Source organism: Saimiri boliviensis, chromosome 2 (assembly GCF_048565385.1).
Source record: "Saimiri boliviensis isolate mSaiBol1 chromosome 2, mSaiBol1.pri, whole genome shotgun sequence".
NCBI classification, from domain to species: domain Eukaryota; kingdom Metazoa; phylum Chordata; class Mammalia; order Primates; family Cebidae; genus Saimiri; species Saimiri boliviensis.
The window spans coordinates 55,407,439-55,426,925 of NC_133450.1; the positions used below are offsets into that span (position 1 = coordinate 55,407,439).

The 19,487-nt window shown below is 37.9% G+C and overlaps 1 protein-coding gene and 1 non-coding gene across 5 annotated transcripts in view; both read left to right on the forward strand.

The window, feature by feature from the left end:
• The window catches only part of AKAP6 (A-kinase anchoring protein 6), a 662,618-nt gene that overhangs the window by 337,767 nt on the left and 305,364 nt on the right, over nt 1-19,487 (forward strand). The window lies entirely within an intron of this gene.
• Nucleotides 6,678-6,784, forward strand: LOC120364090 (U6 spliceosomal RNA). The gene has a single exon (XR_005579443.1). It is a non-coding gene; the product is annotated as a U6 spliceosomal RNA (small nuclear RNA).

Sequence of the window (19,487 nt, forward strand, 5' to 3'; positions counted from 1 at the left end):
TACCTACTTTTTGTTGTTGTTTGTTTGTTTTTTGTTTTGTTTTTGACAGAATCTTAGTATTGTTCTGTCTCCAAGGCTGGGGTGCAGTGGCGTGATCTTAACTCACTGCAACCTCTGGCTCCTGGGTTCAAGCCATTCTTGTGCTTCAGCCTCCTGAGTAGCTGAGACTACACATCTACGCCAACACACCGGGCTAATTTTCTTTTTTTTTTTCTTTTCTTTTTTTTTTTTTTTTTTTTTTTGTATTTTTAGTAGAGATGGTTTTCTCCATCTTGTCCAGGCTGGTCTTGAACTCCTCAGCTCAGGCAATTTGCCCACCTCAGCCTGTTTATTGAGTATCTACTTTGTACTAAGCATTGTTTGGGGCTTTTAAGGGTAAGTGGTAAACAAGATGGACACAGTCTCTGATTAATTTTTTGTCTTATCTTTTCTAACTTTTTTTTGTGATGAACTCACATGATTTCTGTTGCAGAATAATTTCTTAGAAAAGTTTTTACAAATCTTTCTATTGACCATTTGTGTGGTATGTGTGTTTTATGAATTCTCCTTGACTGTACATGTGGAGCAGAGAGTGCACTTTTTAAAATTACACTGTTCTGTCCTGCGTCTTGTCCAGGTCTTTCACAAGATAGGAGGTGGCTCCAGGACATCAGTCTCCTGCTTAGGGTAGATTAGGGCACTGTCTGCCCTTTGGCGAGCCAGCATGGTCAGAACTCCCAGATTCGGTTTGACTCCAAATAGAGTCCTGCTAGGACTCTGCTGGCTGTTTATAGTTCTTTCAGGGGTCCGGTCATTCCACCCTTGGTGTCCATTTACAATTGCTGTATGTCACTTGACGCTCCTTCATTCCTGTTAAGCTGCCTCTCCCGGAAATCTCTGTCATTCCATAAGCCCTAGCTGCTGCACCACCATGCAACTGATCTCGCGCAGATTGAAAAACAAAATGTATTCTGGCTTCATTTAAAGGAAGTTTTGAGGCCAGTTCATGGGCAAGGACTTGGCTGTAGTATCTTTGTGGGCGGAGCACTTCAAAGGGGATCTAGCACTGGCTAGCACCAGATTCCAGGGCTCTTACACAAAAGCCTTTGTGTTATTTTTTCCTCCCTCTGCCCAGCTCTTCTCCCATGACTATTAATAGTGTCTCTCTGCTATAATGCACTTATCATCGCCTCCTATTTTTAAAATGCTGGATCTTGTATATGCCAAAGAACAAACAGGCAAGCACAAAGCCACCAAATTATTTACAAATATTCCATGTTCCTATAATAAATTATAACATATAAGTAAACATATGGAGATATGTATATATGAAGAAAAAATTACCTACAATCTTATTCCCCGGAGTTTTTTTGTTATATTTTCTCTGTATACTTGTTTTTACTTTCTGTCAACATGGTTTTTTCTAAGCTTTTGTTCTGCCACTTATATAGCCTATTTTTAGATCTTAATCTGTACCAATATTTTCCACCTAAGAGAGGCTTATTCTTTCTATAGAGCACAGATGCTTTTATAATTTGGTACTTCACTACTTTTTCCAACTTCAGGATGGCCTCTTGGCCCTCATCATATAATCATGGAATATTTGTTCATTTCAAGGGAGCATTCATTTCGTTTCCATTGTTAGCTATGTGAAATCTCTGGAGTCAAGCTGGCCAATCTAATCCTTAGTCTTTGGATTTTATGATGACATGGAGGGCTCCTTGGAGTCAGTGATGATCTTGAGCTTTGCACCGACCTGAAGGAGGAAGAAGGAGAAGAGGCTCCTCTGACCAAAATCATTCCACACTTACTCTCCACCTTCGGCTTAGAGTGTGAGAACATTGTTGACATTTATGTGAGCAGTCCTAGATCACAAATCCTTGATGTAGTGTAAGTGAATGAATAAGCAACATGGACAAATTTTAATTGCAGAGTCCACTTTTTGCTAGCTTCAGAAATAAATTTTCCTTAGGAATGTCCTTGTTGTCAATGTTTTCTCCCTGATTATGGAGTTCAGCTCTTTTCAGACCAGACCTCTCTATATCCAGCTTTCTCTGTTGAATCTTGCCTCTGTCTTCCAGAGTCTGGATTACATTCACGAAGATGCCATGCAATTCTAAAGATGCAAGATCTTCCTTGTTTGGGTGTTTCAGGTATTTGTTTGCTTCATTGTGTTTATAGAAGTCATCGACTGCCACCCTCTTGTATTCACCTTTTTTTTTCTTTTTGAGATGGAGTCTCACTCTATGGTCCAGGCTGGCTGGAGTACAATGGCAGATCTCAGTTCACTGCATCCTCCACCTCCCGGTTCAAGTGATTCGCCTGCCTCAGCCTCCCAAGTACCTGGGGCTACAGGCATGAGCCACCACACTGGCTAATTTTTGTATTTTTTAGTAGAGATAGGGTTTCACCATGTTGGCCAGGCTGGTCTCAAATTCCTAACCTTAGGTGACCCATCTACCTTGTCCTCCCAAAGTGCTAGGATTACAGCTTGCTGAAGAGTAGTTATAATATGGACAGACAGTGCTAGGATTGTATTAACTATTGATAATCCCTTTGTATCTTTAATTCCCCACACCAGTTCTTTTTGTTCAGCCATCTACTTTCTGCCACACATTTTCTCCTCCTTTCACCAAGCTAAACTGAGTGCTCAGTTGCAGCAACAGTATCATTTTAAGTATCTTGTTCATCTTTCTCTTTCCTGTGTTTTGAAATTTTAACTTCAATAGAATACCTTACTATTTGTAAGTCACCTGCAATCTCCCCGCTTTTTTGGAGGCAGACAAGGTATAAATCATAGAGAGGTTATATAAATTGTCCGATCCTTGTAAATCTCTCACATAGTCTTTTCTTATCCATATTTTCTGTATTTCCAGCTCAGTTGTTCCTTTTATTTTGTTTCTTTAATTTTATTACTTATTTGTTAATTTACTTGTAAACATCTGGTTTTTCACTAGACATTCACAAGATGGTTTTTGTCTGCAGTTAAATAGTGGTGGGATGGGCATAAGATTTAGGATACTGTGGAGAGGTGCTTTTTAATCATGTTGATTAATGTTGAAAGAGATGACTTGAGGTTTGGTTGATATTTTTGTTTACTCAGAGCTTTTTTGGTCCTATTTTTCCTTTTGTTTACCTTCTGAAACTCCACTCATTGTTTGATATGAGTAGAATTCTGTGTGTATAATCAGAGAGAAGAAAGTTCTTCCTCACTAAGTTTATGGTCAATCTAAGTAAGCAATTAATTTAAAAATGACTTTATAGATAAAATTAATCTAGAGGTTTAGAAAGTGCATTGAAATTGAATTTGTTTCTTAGCTGGCAGCTGATTTCAAAACTACAGTGTCCTTTGAGGAATCTTAGTCAATGTTACAGGATTATTTTAATGGACCCTTCATCCTCCATTTTGGCATGACTTTAAGACATTAATAATGAATGATTGCTGTACTTGGTGGTCAGATATGTTATTTTGATCTATTTGTATTTCCCAGAGGGGCCTCTGGAAAAGGGCAGTGAGGGTAGATTTAAAACCACATTATTGGAATTCAATAACTTTTGTCTTGTTTTGTATGGCTAGGGCTTGCTGAAGAGTAGTTATAATATGAACAGTCAGTCAAGCATGGAGCAGGCAAAATACCAAAATAGATTTTCATTACTCAGACGTAAGCTGGATTCTGTGTTTTAATTTAGGCTCCAATGCTCAGCAATAAATTTTCCAGAAAATGTTCTAGATAGAAAATCTATCAGTACAAATTATTTGGGAATAAACATAAGTTTATATAAATCAATTAGAAAAATTATGTGTTGCAATAATGCCTAAGGAATTGTGAAGGGCTTAAATTTTAGTCATGCAAAGGGTATTCCCAAGGGAACACTAAGTTCTCAGTAATTAGTGTTACTAATTACTCCCCCAGTAATTACTCAAAGGTTGAAAGTGGAAGATTCTGCATCTTAGGGTGTTGGGGTCACTCCAGGAGGTAAACAAGATCTTGCTTTGTCAAGTGATGGACTCTGTCCATAGAACTATCTCCTGCCTTGTGGGTTTATGTGAAAATGTAGAAGAGGGTTGGTAATCTATTCAGCTATACTCTGGGGCAAAGCAATCAATCAAATTAAAAGGGAGATGGAATGAGTAAAGTTTACATTCCCACTCTTATTTCAGATTATTAAGTGTCTTTTCCTCACCTATGTCTTTATTTCAATCTGGCTAAACTTTAAAAAAAGAAAAAATCAGAGCAAACACAGTTAATAATCCTAGTAACTGGAATTAATGATGCATTATTTATCTGTATACCTGGCTAATAGTACCTAGCCACCTGACACAGAACACTAAAAGAATGAGGATGACTGTGAAGTGAGAGGCCCCTGCTTGCACTGAAAGAATGCTGAGAATCTAAGGATCCTGTCACTTTGACAATGGTCTTTTTCAGTTGCCTGTTTTGATATAACACTTTATATCCTTCTCGTGCATAGGTTGACATGCATTCCTTTACTGTTGTTTTGCCATGCAACTGACTTAACTTCTTTGTTGTTTAACTTTTTATTTTCTTTTTTTATGTCTCACAAAATAAATCTCTAGTGGAGAAAATTTTAAACATATAACAGTACAATAAAAATCATTTATAATGCTGCCACCTAGAGAAAATACTATGAACAACTTTGAAATATTTTTTACTTCAGTGTGCATAACTTTACTTTTTTCTATATAGAACTCTTTTATAACTTACTTTTTCTAAGATAACTATGCCTTGAGCATCTTCTGATGCCATTAAATATATTTTAGAACATAATTTTTAGCATCTCTGTATTGTTTTCATTATGTGAAATACCACATCGTGTTAAATTCATCTTCTTCTTATACTTCTCTTCTTATACTTTATTTTCAAATAAACGAGTATTTGGTAGCATTTCAGTAGGTAAATTAATTACTGCCTTAGAAAAGAATCCTATGAATAAAAATGTTGGGTCAATGGGTGGTAATGGGAGCTTTCTAAAGGTTAACTGACAGCTTGCATTCCCTGCATTCCCATCTACCCTACATGAAAGAAAGACACTGACTTTAGAATCCGGATTTATTGTCTAATTTTCAGAATTCTAACCAAAGGACTTTGATCCTATGAGGCTTCATTTCCTGTTCTGGACTCTCAGATGTGAGACCTAAAAACTTGTGTCTGTAATGTTAGCTTCCAACAGACGTATTGTAGGTGTTTAAATACAAATCAAGAGTCAAGCCAGTTGCTGTGGATATTTATTTATGTGGGGGAGGAAGGCATAGAAACACATCCTTAGAAGCTGTGCCATGGTCTTACTGATCTAAATATATAAAAAATACATCTAAGAGAGCTGCCCAAGGTCATACAATGAGTCAGCAATGAAATCCCAAGTAGAACTTTCATTTCTCTCACTTCTTTCTCCCAGTATAAAAGTACTAATGAATAGGAAGAGAAAGCATTTGTAAATTAACCTGTCAGGTCCTTTATACCTTGAAATGCTCCAAAATTTCAAGAGCCTTACTAGAAATTTCCATCAGATAAAACAAATCTAAATTGCTAATGGAGATTGATAGATTATTTAGAAGATAAAATCTTGAATGAAGAAAGAGCAGCGGGTAGTATAGGGAGATGAAAATGAGCCTCGAAGGAATCTGTGTGTTCCTGTTGCCTGGGAAGGGATAAGTAGGAGGGTGGAGGAGTAATGGCCTGAACCCAGCATAGCAACTAAGGAAAACTACATCCAAAAGGGCCTCTCAGAACATTAATTCTGGAGTGAAGGTGGGGATCTTAACTTTCATTCTGAATGAACCATAGACCTTTCCTCCTCAGCTTGGTGGTATGCATCTGCACTCTTATTTCAGAGCCTGTGGCAGGGCGACCTGCGGGAGTCCTAGAGTGTATTAGTCTGTTCTCACACTGCTAATAAAGATATACCTGAGACTGGATAATTCATAAAGAAAAGAGGTTTTATGGACTCAGTTTCACATGGCTAGGGAGGCCTCATAAACATGGCGGAAGGCAAAGGAGAAACAAAGGTAAGTCGTGCGTGGTGGCAGGCAAGAGAGCTTGTGCAGAACTTCCATTTATAAAACCAACAGATCAAATGAGACTTACTCACTACCAGGAGAATGGTATGGGGGAAACTGCCCTCATTATTCAGTTATCTCCACCTGGCCCCACCCTTGACACATGGGGATTATTACAATTCAAGATGAGCTTTGGGTGGGGACACAGCCAACCCATATCAGCGAGATAACTTTCAATGTCTTCAGGATTGGAATTCAAGTCTTCGGATTCCCACTTAGTACTGGTTCTACTACTGGGAAGAAATAATGGAAATTTAACAAGATTTTTCAGAGATATGCAAAAACTTCTAAGTAACTAAAGCTTGGGCTGAATTATGGGTAGAGTACACAAAATAATAGAGAAAGAAAACAAAAGAAAATCTTTGAGCTTGAGAATAGAGCTCACCCATCTAGCACTGTCTTTATAGATGAGGAAACTGAGGCTCGGCAATCTATGGGGACGCAGATAACCAATAAACCCAGGGGCCAAGAATTCAGACTCCTTGATGCCTAGCATGGTGCAAAGTGATCTGGATACATTTTTTGTTTCATTTATTCTTTTCATGATCATCTTCAAGCTTTTGTTTCATGGTTTGTGAATTCGGTGTCGGTAACATCAGCGTCTGTTAAGACTATTTGTGTGCTCACTCTGGCAACACATGAACTAAAATTGGAATGATACAGGGAAGATTAGCATGGCCCCTGTGCAAGGATGACATGCAAATTTGTGAAGTGTTTCGTATTTTTTTAAAAAAAGACTCTATTTGCATGTGGTACTATACTCTAAAAAGCAAAATAGACAGAATACTTGATCTACAAGAATTTCCTAAGGCAGAGAGACATAATAAAGATAGATAGAAATGACCTATAGACCACTGAACAAACAAAGCAAATATGTAAATTGTACAACTTTTGCCATGTGAGATAGTGAATGAAGAGATGTTCACAGTCTGTTGCTTGAAGAGAAGACCCATCTTCATAACCCTGTGACCTATAGCAATTATATTGGAAAGAAAAAAAAAAGAGTGCTTCACCTGGCATACCTAGCATTAGAGTGCAGTTTCTTTGGTATGTTGTTGATCACTACTTTCAGTGATTTTTGTCCGTTTGCATATTCTGTGATGATCTGCAAAGGATAGAAAGGTTTGCTGAGACAGAAAGCCTCTCAGGGTATGCCTTCTAAAACCAAAGGGCTTTTCCCTCTTTGGAGGAGAACTAATGATCTTAGTCATATTTTTATTGAGCCTTTTTTTGCTTCTGGATGGACCTTGAAGATGCTAAAGGAACTTATAAAATTCCCAACTTTCTAAACTGTATAATATGAACTGTGGTGAACAGTGAGCCTAGGATATAAGCTCTTTGCTCTCAAAGACCAGTTAAAGACAAATTAGAGGTGAACCTGCTCTCTTCTGTGGTGATAAAAGGCACCTTAATAAGGTTTCTTATAAATACCTGTCCTAGTCTATTGTTTCAGGACCAGCACTAGTAGTATTAAGATAGTTTTGTTATTCTGAAGCTATCATATATGTAATGTGAAATAAAACAAAAAGTAAGTATGGGATCTTCTAATTCCATCATCACAAATTTTTGGGGTAGAAGAAAGGAAATACAGATGTACTGTAGAAGATATTAGGTAAAAACCCTGTAGTTCTGAATTTGAATTGGATGTATCAATTATGAACTCATAGGTGTTTTGTTTTAAAATATACATTTTTTTCTAGCTCTATTAATTAGAAAAGCCTAGAAACAGTGACCAATTCAGTAGTAGTGAACTGAATTCATTACTACCAATTCAGTAGTAATGAACTGAATTCATTACTACCAATTCAGTAGTAATGAACAGCACTATGGCCTTGATAGTGGTCTGGAAAAACTTTTCCCATTAAAGGAAACCAAGGCTTTTTAGAAAAATATTTCATTTTACATCACATATGAGATGAGCAAAGAAGCTATCAAAGACTACTATTATAGAATACTCAACTTGAAGCTAGACTGAAGGAGATCCGACTGTCCAAAGATGGGCAGTTTGAGCCCCAGTAAGGTCAAGAACTACAGTGAATCAAACTGGATCAAAAATATTTAAATCCGTAAGTATGCAGTGACATCAAGTAAGGCAGCCAGTTGGTTACCTTCTGAGTATGACAGGACCAATTCATTTCCTCAAAAACTAGGTAAAGAGAATGGAAGAATCAAATATTTATCTTAACTTTCCTTTATGAATTGTACCTCTGTGATCAAACAATTGATAAAGGGAAGCATCTTCCACTGAAATTATTCTAGCTAATGAAAACAAAATGACAGAATATCATTATGCTAAAACTTCCAGTACATTGATAGATATAGGCACCACTGACCATCAACTACCAAAATAGTTGATATCACCAACTATCAAAAAAAGAGCAAAAATCAAAGTTAAATGCCTCTCTTTTTTTGACACAGGGTTTGGTTCTGTCGTTCAGGACAGAGTGCAGTGGTGTTAGCTCACTGCAACCTCTGCTTCCCAGAGTCAAGCCATCCTCCTACCTCAGCTTCCTGAGTAGCTGAGACCACAGGCACATACCACCACGTATGGCTAATTTTTGCATTTTTTGTAGAGATCGGGTCTCACTTTGTTGCCCAAACTGGTCTCAAACTCCTGAGCCAGGCGATCTGCTGGCCTCGGCCTCCCAAAGTGCTGGGATTACAGGTGTGAACCACCATGCCTAGCCATTAAGTTAAATACCTTTCTTGATTTAAAAAAAAATACTGTGATACAGTTTTGTCAAATAAATTGAAGCTCAGATAAATTAGGCCTCAGGATCCAGATGCCAATTTGTAGGAAGTAAAGAGGACAGAAGAACCACTAGGCTGGACCGCTTCATATGGCTTCAGTCAACAAATCCAAATTGTGAAAAACTCTGCCAACAGATAAATTGTATGAAAAAGAAATATAGATAGAAAAGGAGATTAGAAGACTTAAGCTGGGTGTGGTAACACATGTCTATAGTCCATCTACTGGGAAGGCTAAGGTGGGCAGATCATTTGAGACTAACCTAGGCAAAACAGTGAGAGCCTGTTTAAAAAAAATGGAGAAGAGACTTAAAAGATATATCAAGATAAAAACTGTAAATTATTATATTCAGGCACTCCTGTGAGGGAATGATTGCTGTGGAAATCAGGATTGTGGTCACTTTTGGAGGGATGGAGCCCCTGTGATGGGAAGGAGACAGATGAAAGCACTTCTGGGGTGGGGGTGGCTGGCAAAGTTCTAAATTTTGACCTGGATGGTTGTTATAAGAGTGTCTTCCTAATAACAGTTTGCTAAACCATATACATAAATATATATTATATATGTAAATAATACATTTACATATATGCATATATCACATACATATATTAAATATACTTGTGTGTGTGTGTGAGGGAGTCATCTGTTTCATTTGATAATAAAGTATATATATATATAAAGAAAGCATATTAGAAAAATCCACAAATCTGATGCTGCCCTAGAGATTATTACAGCACTATCAGTACTGGGTAAATAAAGTTATGGAACGTTGTTTTCTGGTGCACAAGGAATGGAAATTCTACTATAGATATATCAGTGGTGGGCTAACTTTCAAGTGCTGGGAGGTTTTGTTTTTACAGTGCATAGCAGCAGGCTTGCACATAGTTCCTATTTCAGTGTCAGTCAGCCTAGACAGATGACCCATTTCTGCCTCCTTGTTTTTCATTCTGTGGTGCATAGAACAGAGAGTACCAGCATGATGGCTACCACATGCTTAAGAAAATTCAGGTTCTTTGGCCCTAGCTGTCTTCAAAAGTAGTAGCCCAGGAATATGCATGGTTAACACACACACTGCAAGGTAAGAATCACCACTACCTTCTCTATTAATTTCTACCTAAAACATTGCTAAAGAAAATCAGTTCTATGAAGATGTCTTGGGGAAGGTATAGATAATCTGAACAATTTCCAGAAGAGCTATTGAGAGTCAAGACTATAGCCATTATTTTTTTATTGAATGAACTCAGATTTTGAATCTGTATTTAATTGTGTCATATAGAATACTGAATACAAATGTGACTAAGCAGTAACTTGCTTAGAAAAACAATTTCTTCAATGTACAATAGCATTGGTCAATTTTCCTCTAAATTTTTTGCTTAGGGTTTATTCCCCCTCAAATAAGCCAGAGCCTGAAATCAGGTATTTAAAATAATAGTTCAATCAGCAAGTCCTCTGAAGCTTTTTAATAATCATTTTAAGCAAAAGTTTACAAATCATTGAAAGAAAAGCAATCTATATTTGTATATGGCCGGGTATATCCTGACAACTTCTAATTGGTCCTTTACCAGTTGAAGGCAGAGGAGACTTTCAGAGATGTGAAGTCAGAACTATGAAGGCTTCCAAGACTGTATTCTGCATCTTTATCCACCTCTTTCTGTCATCTCTCCCGTGCTTCCAAATCTGCTTGCTTTTTCAGATCCTCTCCTAATCAAAGCAGGAGGTGACCCAGTGTTATTGACTGATGATACTACCTGCTGACTAAGTGCCAGTTAATATGAATGTACTTCAGAAAGAAAGTTAAGCTACTATTTGCTTTTTAGGGGTTTATCTCTAATTTGTAAAATATAATATTTTGTCCAATTGAATTCAATGCCACAAACATCCTTTGTCTTTGTTTGGCAGTGTCCTAATAGTGTGGCATTATAGATAGCAAAGATAAATAAGACACATTTAACAAACGTGGCATTATAGATAACAAAGGTAAATAAGACACATTTAACAAACGTGGCATTATAGATAACAAAGATAAATAAGACACATTTTCTGTTTCTAGGAAGATACCATCTAGTTAGGGAGCTAATGATAGCAAATCATTTCCACGTAAATTAGCTCATTTTAGTCATCACACTCATAATTTTAGTACTAAAAAAGATAACTACTGTTTATAGAGTTCTTCAAACTTTGGAGAGAAGTTCTGTGATGACCATAAAAAGTCTTAGCATCATTCCCATTGCTCTCCATTATAGTCATTCTTTTTTATTATTATTTTTAAATTTGAGACAGGGCCTCACTCTGTTGCACAGGCTAGAGTACAGTGGTGTGATCACAGCTCACTATAGCCTTGACTTCCTGGGCTCAAGTGGTCCTCCCACCTCAGTCTCCAAAGTAGCTGAGACTGTAGGCGCACACCACCAGGCCTGGATAACTTTTTTTGAGACAGTCTTGCTTCATCACCTAGGCTGGAGTGCAGCGGGGAGATCTTGGCTCACTGCAACTTTCTCCTCCTGGGGTCAAGTGATTCTCCTGCCTCAGCCTCCTGAGTAGCTGGGATTATGGGCACCTGCCACCATGCCCCCCTAATTTTTATATTTTTAGTAGAGATGCAGTTTCACCACATTGCCCCAGCTGGTCTCAAGCTCGTGACCTCAAGTGATTTGCCCACCTTGGCCTCCCAAAGTGCTGGAATTACAGGTATGAGCCACTGCACTGGGCCAGGCTTGGATAATTTTTATATCTTTTGTAGAGATGGGGTTTTGCCGTGTTGCCTAGGCTGGTCTCAAACTGCTGGACTCAAGAAATCCTTCCACCTTGGCATCCCAAAATGCTGGGATTGCAGGTGTAAGCCACCATGTTCAACCCATTGGAGTTATTCTTAATTTGACAAAAGAAAAAACTAGGCCTATTAGAAAAGTATATTTTCTAGAGGAAGAAGAAAAAAAGGTGTAGTCTAGTTTGTGTTTTTTTGAATGCTATTTTTATAATGAGTTTAGATTCACAGGAAAATTAAGAGGCAGGCAGAGAGACAGCCCATATATCCCCTGTTCCCACACATACATAGCTTTCCACATTATCAGCACCCCCAACTAGGGTGGTATATTTGTTATAATTGACGAGCCTACCTTGGCACATCATTATCACCCCAATTCCACAGTGTAACTTCGGTTCCCTCTGTCTTGTACATTATACAGATTTTGATATTTAATTATATGTATCCACCTTTATAGTATATAGAATAGTTTCACTGCCATAAACATCCTCTTCTCCTCTTAGTCTTCTCTTCTTGCCCCAAACGTCTGGTAGCCACACTGCTTGGCTTTTGCAGAACATCATATAAATGGAATAATACAGTTTGTCGTCTTTTCAGATTGGCTTCTTTTACTTACTAATATACATTTAAGGTTCGTCATGTCTTTTCATAGCTTGATATCTTCTTTTTAGCACTGACTAATATTCTATTGTCTAGATATACCAAAGTTTATCCATTTACCTACCGAAATCACTGGTTGCTTCCAAGTTTTGGCAATTATAAATAAAGCTGCTATAAACATCCGTTTGCAGGTTTTTGTGTGGATATGAGTCTTCAGTACCTTTGGGTAAAAACCAAGGAGTGCGACTGCTGGATTTTATGGTGAGAATATGTTTAACATTTTAAGAAACCACCATACTGCATTCCCACTACAATGAACAGGAGTGCCTGTCAATCCACATCCTCACCAGCATTTGATGTTGTTAGTATTGCATATTTTGGCAAGATGGTTATGTAATGGTATCTCACTGTTTTAATTTGCATTTCCCTGGTGACTTATGATGTGGAACCATCTTTTCATATTCTTATTTGCAATCTGTTTATCTTCTTTGGTGAGGATCTGTTAAAGCTTTTGGGCTGTTTTTTAATTGGGTGGTTTTATTTTTATTAAGCTTTAAGACTTCTTTATTTATTTTGACTAATAATCCCTCATAAGTCTTTTGCAAATATTTTCTCCAGTCTGTGGCTTGTCCTTTCATTCTCTTAACGATGTCTTTCACAGAGAAGAAATGTTTTAATGAACTCCAGCTTATTAATTCTTTCTTTCATAGATTGTGCCTTTGGTGTTGTATCTATTAATAAAAAGTCATTGCAAACCCAAGGTGACCTAAATTTTCTTCTATGATATCTTAAAGGATTCTATAGTTTTCCATTTTACTCTTAGGTCTATGGTCTATTTTGAGTTCATTTTTGTTAAGGGTATAAGGTATATGTCTAGGATTATCATTATTATTATTTGCTTGTAGATTTCCAGTTCCAGCACCATTTGTTGAAAAGACTATCTTTTCTCTATTGTGTTACCTTTGCTCCTTTATCAAAGATCAGTTAACTGTTACTTATGTGAGTCTACCTCTGGGCTGTCTATTCTGTTTATTGATCTGTTTGTCAATTCTTTTGCCAATATAACATTTTCTTGATTACTGTAGCTTCGTAGTAAATCTTGAAGTTGTGTGGTGTCAGCCCTCCTATTTTGTTCTTTTAAAATGTTGTATTGGATATTCTGGGTCTTTTGCCTCTTCACATAAACTTTATTATTATTAATTTTTTTAGATGGAGTCTCACTCTGTTGCCCAGGCTGGAGTGCAGTGGCACAATCTTGGCTCAGTGCAACGTCTACCTCCTGGGTTCAAAAGATTATCCTGCCTCAGCTTCCCGAGTAGCTGAGATTACAGGCACACACCACTACTCCCTGCTGATTTTTGTATTCATAGTAGAGACAGGGTTTTGCCATGTTGGTCAGGCTGGTCTCAAACTCCTGACCTCAGGTGATCCACCACCTTGGCCTCCCAGAGTGCTAAGATTAACAGGTGTGAGCCACTGCACCCAGCCTCATCATGTAAACTTTGGAATCAGTTTGTTATCTCTAAAATAACTTGCTGGGTTTTCTATTGAGTTGAGGCTATACAGCAAGTTAGGAAGAACCGATATCTTGGTAATATTGAGTCTTCCTATCCATGAACATGAAATACTATTGCATTTATTTACTTCTTTGATTTCTTTCATCAGAGTTTGTAGTTTTCCTCATATAGATCTTGTACATAGGTTTTTAGATTTATAACTAAGTATTTCATTGGAGGAGGGGATACTAGTATAAATGGTATTGTGTTTTTTTATTTTAAATTCCAATTGTTCTTTGCCAGTATATAGGAAAGCAATCAACTTGTGTGTATTAACCTCATATTCTGCAACCTTACTATGATTGCTTATTCATTCCAGGAGTCGGGTTTTTTTTTTTCCCATTCTTTCAGATTTTCTATGTAGAAGATTATGTCATCTTTGAACCAGACAGTTTCATATCTTCCTTCCAAATCTATGCCTTTTCTTTCCTCTTTTTATCTTATTGCAATAGCTAGGACTTCTAGTATGATGTAAAGGAGTGCTGTGAGGAGATATTCTTGCCTTGCTGTCAATCTTGGTGGGAAAACGTCTAGTTTCTCACTGTTAAGTTTGCTGTTAGCTATAGGTTTTGTGTAGATAATCTTTATCAAGTTGAAAAAGTTCCTCCCTACTTCTCCTTTACTGAGAGAGATAGTCTACTTTTAGGGAAATAAAAATATTTTGCCATAGGGAAATCTTTCAGTCTGTTTTTGGAGAAAGGAGAGTTTTGACAGTCAACTAACCTGTAATAGGAAGATTTTTTGTATAAAGTGGCAATTTCAAATGGTTTACTTGTGAGTTTTATTGCAAATAACTATGATATTTCTTTAATCTGTGTTTTAAAATATAAAGTACATATAATATGTAAGAATCTCTTTTTAGCTTTCTGAAATACACACACACACGTATGGTGAGCATATGGGTAAAGTTACTTTTTTTTTTTTTTTCGGAGATAGGTTCTTGTTTTATGACAGGTTATTTTCTTGCTCTAGCCAGGCTAGAGTACAGTGGTACAATCGTGGCTCACTACAGTCTACACCTCATGGGCTCAAGACATCTTTCCACTTCAGCCTCCCAAGTAGCTGGGACTACAGGTGGGTACCACCACACTTGGCTAATTTTTTTATATTTTTTTGTAGTGATGGAGTCTCCGGTGTTGCCCAGACTGTCTCAAACTCCTGAGTCCAAGCAATTATCCTGCCTCAGTCTCCCAAAGTGCTGGGATTATTGTCAGGAGCCACCTTACCCAGCCATTAGGGGAATTTACCATTTAAAAAAAAAAAAGGATTACATTTGTGGGACTTTGTGAAACTGAGGTGCCAAGTGTTGTTTCAGTAAGTGGGTGAGGAGGTTGCTGGGAGGGCAGAGTTCCTTCCAGATACACATGGAGCCCTGGAGATTGGCAATTTGAGGCACCTTGGCAGAATGTTTATCCATATACACTTGTAATTTCACAGGGAAACTTTTAAGATATTTTGAGAATGGCGAGAAAGGGTGTGATGGCCTCAGGATGAGGCAGCCAAGAGATCCCCTTCCAGGGACAATTAGCAGAAGCTGAGAAGTCAGACTCAAGAGTTCTTATAGTAAACAATCAGAGCAATCACAAGAAGGGTGCCTCATTTTTGTCCCTAGCTGGTGAAACCGGACATACTGGTTACATATGTAAGAGTTACCTTAACATCCCTGCATTTGTTTAGAAATAAGATGCAATGAAAAAGTATACAGTAGTATGTTTTACAAAAGGAAATAGTGCCCTCGCACATAAGCATATAATCCAATTTTAAAAAACAAAGAAAACAATAAACCAACTGACTCAGCCAACAAGAGTTTATTTGTAAACAGTCTCGGGTCACCTCAGTGTTTGTATCAGCTGCTTCAGTAACCACAGAATATTCCTGTCTCATTCACAGGAGACAGCAGCTGAAATTTTGAGACAGCAAGGTATCTGGAAGGTTGAGTGAAGTGAGCAATTGACAACATAATGCATTCAATGCGTTTTGTTCTGTGAGTACTGAATGCCACACGGCTATTGGGCTGTATGTGGATTAAACAAAGCAATGTAGAAGGTCACTTTCCCACATTAGCACAGTAATATCTGTGGAAAAAAATCTTAGGCAGTTTTGAAGATATTGTTAACCGTTGTCATTTGCATTAATTCACTTTGAGATGGGCTCCAGATTAGCTTCATTTTCCTTTATGGTTGCTAGAAAATAATGTGGAAGCGACACAGAATTACTATATAAAATTAGTACTGATGATCACAGTACTACCATGATCTTAAAGAATTGTGCTTTTTGTAATTTCCAAGAATACAAAGGCAGTGTGTGACCCAAAATGAATTTTATACATATTTTCCTGAGACTATAAACTGCTTTTCTTTTATTAGCTTAGAAATTATTGTCCGGGCATGGTGGCTCACACCTATAATCCCAGCACTTTGGGAGGCTGAAGTGGGTGGATTATGAGGTCAAGAAATTGAGACCATCCTGGCCAACACTGTGAAACCTCGTTTCTACTAAAAATACAAAAAAGCTAGGTGTGGTGGCACATGTCTATAATCCCAGCTACTAGGAGAGGCTGAGGCAGGAGAATCACTAGGACATGGGAGGCGGAGGTTGCAGTGAGCCGAGATCATGCCACTCCACTCCAACCTGGTGACAGAGTGAGACCATGTGTTAAAAGAAAAAAATTATTATACAGCAGAATTGACTTTCTTTTTTGGTGTACAGTTTAACCCATGGGTAGATTTGTGTAACACTTCCACAATCATACCAAATGGTTCCATCAATCTGCAAAACTCCCTTGTGCTATCAGTTTAGAATCATGCCCTCCCCTCCGCAACCTCTAACCACTCGTCTATTGTCTATCATTACAGTTTTGTCTTATGAGAATGTTATATAAATAGAATTATACAGTGTGTAACATTTTGAGACTGGCTTCTTTCACTTAGTATAATGCCTTTGATATTTATCCAAATTGTTACATGTATAGTGGTTCACTTTTTTTAAAACTGCTGCATATTGTATAGGCATACTGTAGTTCGTTTATCTGTTTACCCATTTAAGGACCATTTACCCATGATCAATTTACCCATTGAAGGTTTTAGCGATTGTGGGTGGATCTTCATTTTTGTGCATGTAAGTTTTTATTTCTCTTGGATAAATACCCAGCAGCGGGATTGCTGGGTAGTATGATAATTGTACGCTTAATTTTATAAGAAACTGCTAACCTGTTTTCCAGTGTGATTGTACCATTCTGAATTCCCATAAGCCGCATAGGAGAGTTCCAGTTGTTCTAGAAGTCCTTAGCAGTTTGTGCTGTCAGTAATTTTTTAATTCTAGGCATCCTAATGTGTATAAACTGGTATCTCATTGTGGTTTTAATTTAAATTTCCGTCTTGGCTTACATAGTTGAAGATGTTGTAATGTGCTTATTTGCCATCATTATATTTACACTGGTAGGTCAGCACTTGTAGAAAGGGTGTTCTCTTCCTCTTGGGGGTCCATCTGCTTCTGTGGGAATGGGGCCAATTTACCTTGTCCAGTTATGTAGGGAGTAGGGTGTGGAAACCTAAGTTAACTGACACCAGTGATACTTTAGTGCCCTTTCTATATTGTTTCCCCAGGGTGGTTTCCAGGCAATCTTTACCCGTGACCTGGTTCTGACTACATTCCTATATCTATTATGAAGGAGCCAAATCATGTATAAGAGGAACAGATGGCATGTGCTTTCATGGTGCCAAGGCTTTATGTAACATTTTATATTGATGGATGGTGTGGAGTAGATGAGAAATGCATAGATGGCTGTTCTGAGCTGGTAGCATAAGATTCTCAAGCCTTTTTCTCTCCTAGGTATGTAAGATATTCTGCATCTTTAGTGTCAAAGTGAGACTCCAGAGACAGAGGCTAGCAAATCTGAGTTAACATCAAGAGTATGAGGATGTAGAGACCACTGCTAAGAGAGTAGTTGAAGTGATCACCATAGATGCCGCCTATAGTGTTGGCATACCCCATAAATGCTAGGAGGAGGGGAGTATTTGAGGAAAATGTTTCTGGAAGAGCTGGTGGCCTGGATGGGGCTGAAGAGCATCTGTAGTGGGAGACAGGAGTGAAAAGGTTGAACAAATAGAGGTTGGTGGCATGGGGGACTTTCTGATACTGTTACACAGGTTAAGTGATGATGAAGTCCACAGTAGAGTTAGGGTAGAGAGTTATCCCAGTGGAATGGTTATGAAGGTTCTGGGAGTTGTGGAGTAAAGGAAATTTGAGGCTACCATGTTGGTTAGTTCATCAGTGTGAATATTGACATTACCAAAGATAATGCCAAGCATGGTATAGAGAGAGTAAAACGTGAACCAGTTGCATTCTTCAATATAATGTAGAGGAGTAAAAGGGAAGAAGGTAGGTAACAGCAATGAGGGAGGAAGACAGTAAGGTTTATCAAACTAGGCACATACTGGGAAAGAAAGGTGCTAGTATGAGGCTGAAAGAGTAATGATGAGGCACTGAGGCCAGCCCTTCCCCCATCATTCCTACTTCAGACTCTCAGGTGAGGACTGGGAGAATGAGCAGCCTCCCCTGGGAGGGAAGCAGGAGAAGCGGAATTCTTGGGCAGAATCAGATTTGGGTGAGACCAGGAAGTAGTTGCATTCTGTGAAGAAGTTAAGGGGTATTTCTTTTTTCTCAACAGAATGGGGCAAAATACAGAGAATTTGGAAGAACTCAGCAGTGGGAGGGAGGGAGTTTCTCAAAGTAAGATATAACAACACAGAAATGAACATCCTAAGAGGACAAAAGATACAGGCATTTGCTTTGGGGTGGTGGTCAAGAAGTGTGGGGAATACATAGAGTAGTTGTTCCAACCAGAAATCCCAGGCAATGTGGAATATCTGATGGTAGCAATGAGAGCCCTGCTCTTTTGTGATGAGGCCAGCAGAGAGGAGCTAATCTGGCTGTGATTGGTTCCCATGTCCTGGCTAATGGGGTAATAGATTTTCTTCCCTAAATTTCTTTTGGACTGCATTAGCTTGTGGGTCACATTTGGGAGAAATTTACCTAATTAGAGCTTCAAAGTTCATTTAGTTTAAACTTTTGTTCTGTTTCAAGTTATAATTACCAATTTGTACCACTGTCACCAATTAGTTCTTGGGCTTCAGGAACTAATATTGGAGCCCTTATTGTAATTGTACAACAATTAATCTTCGTGATTTAGCACAACTTTATCATCATTCTTCAACAGAATTTTTTGCCTGTTATTGTACATTTTAAATCCAGATTATGTATTTTCACTTTTCTTTTTAAAATAAAGTAACTGAATTACATGAAATAAGAAGGTTATATTTCCAGCATAGAATGAGTGTTTTGACACTGATGGCAGGGCTCAGAACTCAAATGTTATCCTAAAATTTTGGCTTTAAAAAAATCACAAATAAAAGCTCAATTTCAAAAAATCACTAATGTACAGCTAAAAATGAGTAACTGAGCCCTTTTAGCTGACACCATCATTTTGATGCTTAATGGTCTCTTAACTTGCCTAATACTACCATCGATGCCACTCACTTCATGCTGCTGGCCTCTGACGGCACAATGGAAATTTGGGGACTTGTAAGAACAAGTGACATGTCAGATACCAAATCTTCCTACCTAATATAATGTGTCAAGGAGATTGAGACTTACTTAGTGATGTTTTTGTTTAAAATGTCTGCATGTTAAAAACAAAACAAAATTTATATATTTTCTTTTTTTTTGTCTCTGGAATTTTTCTGGCTTTGCTTCATAGGAGTG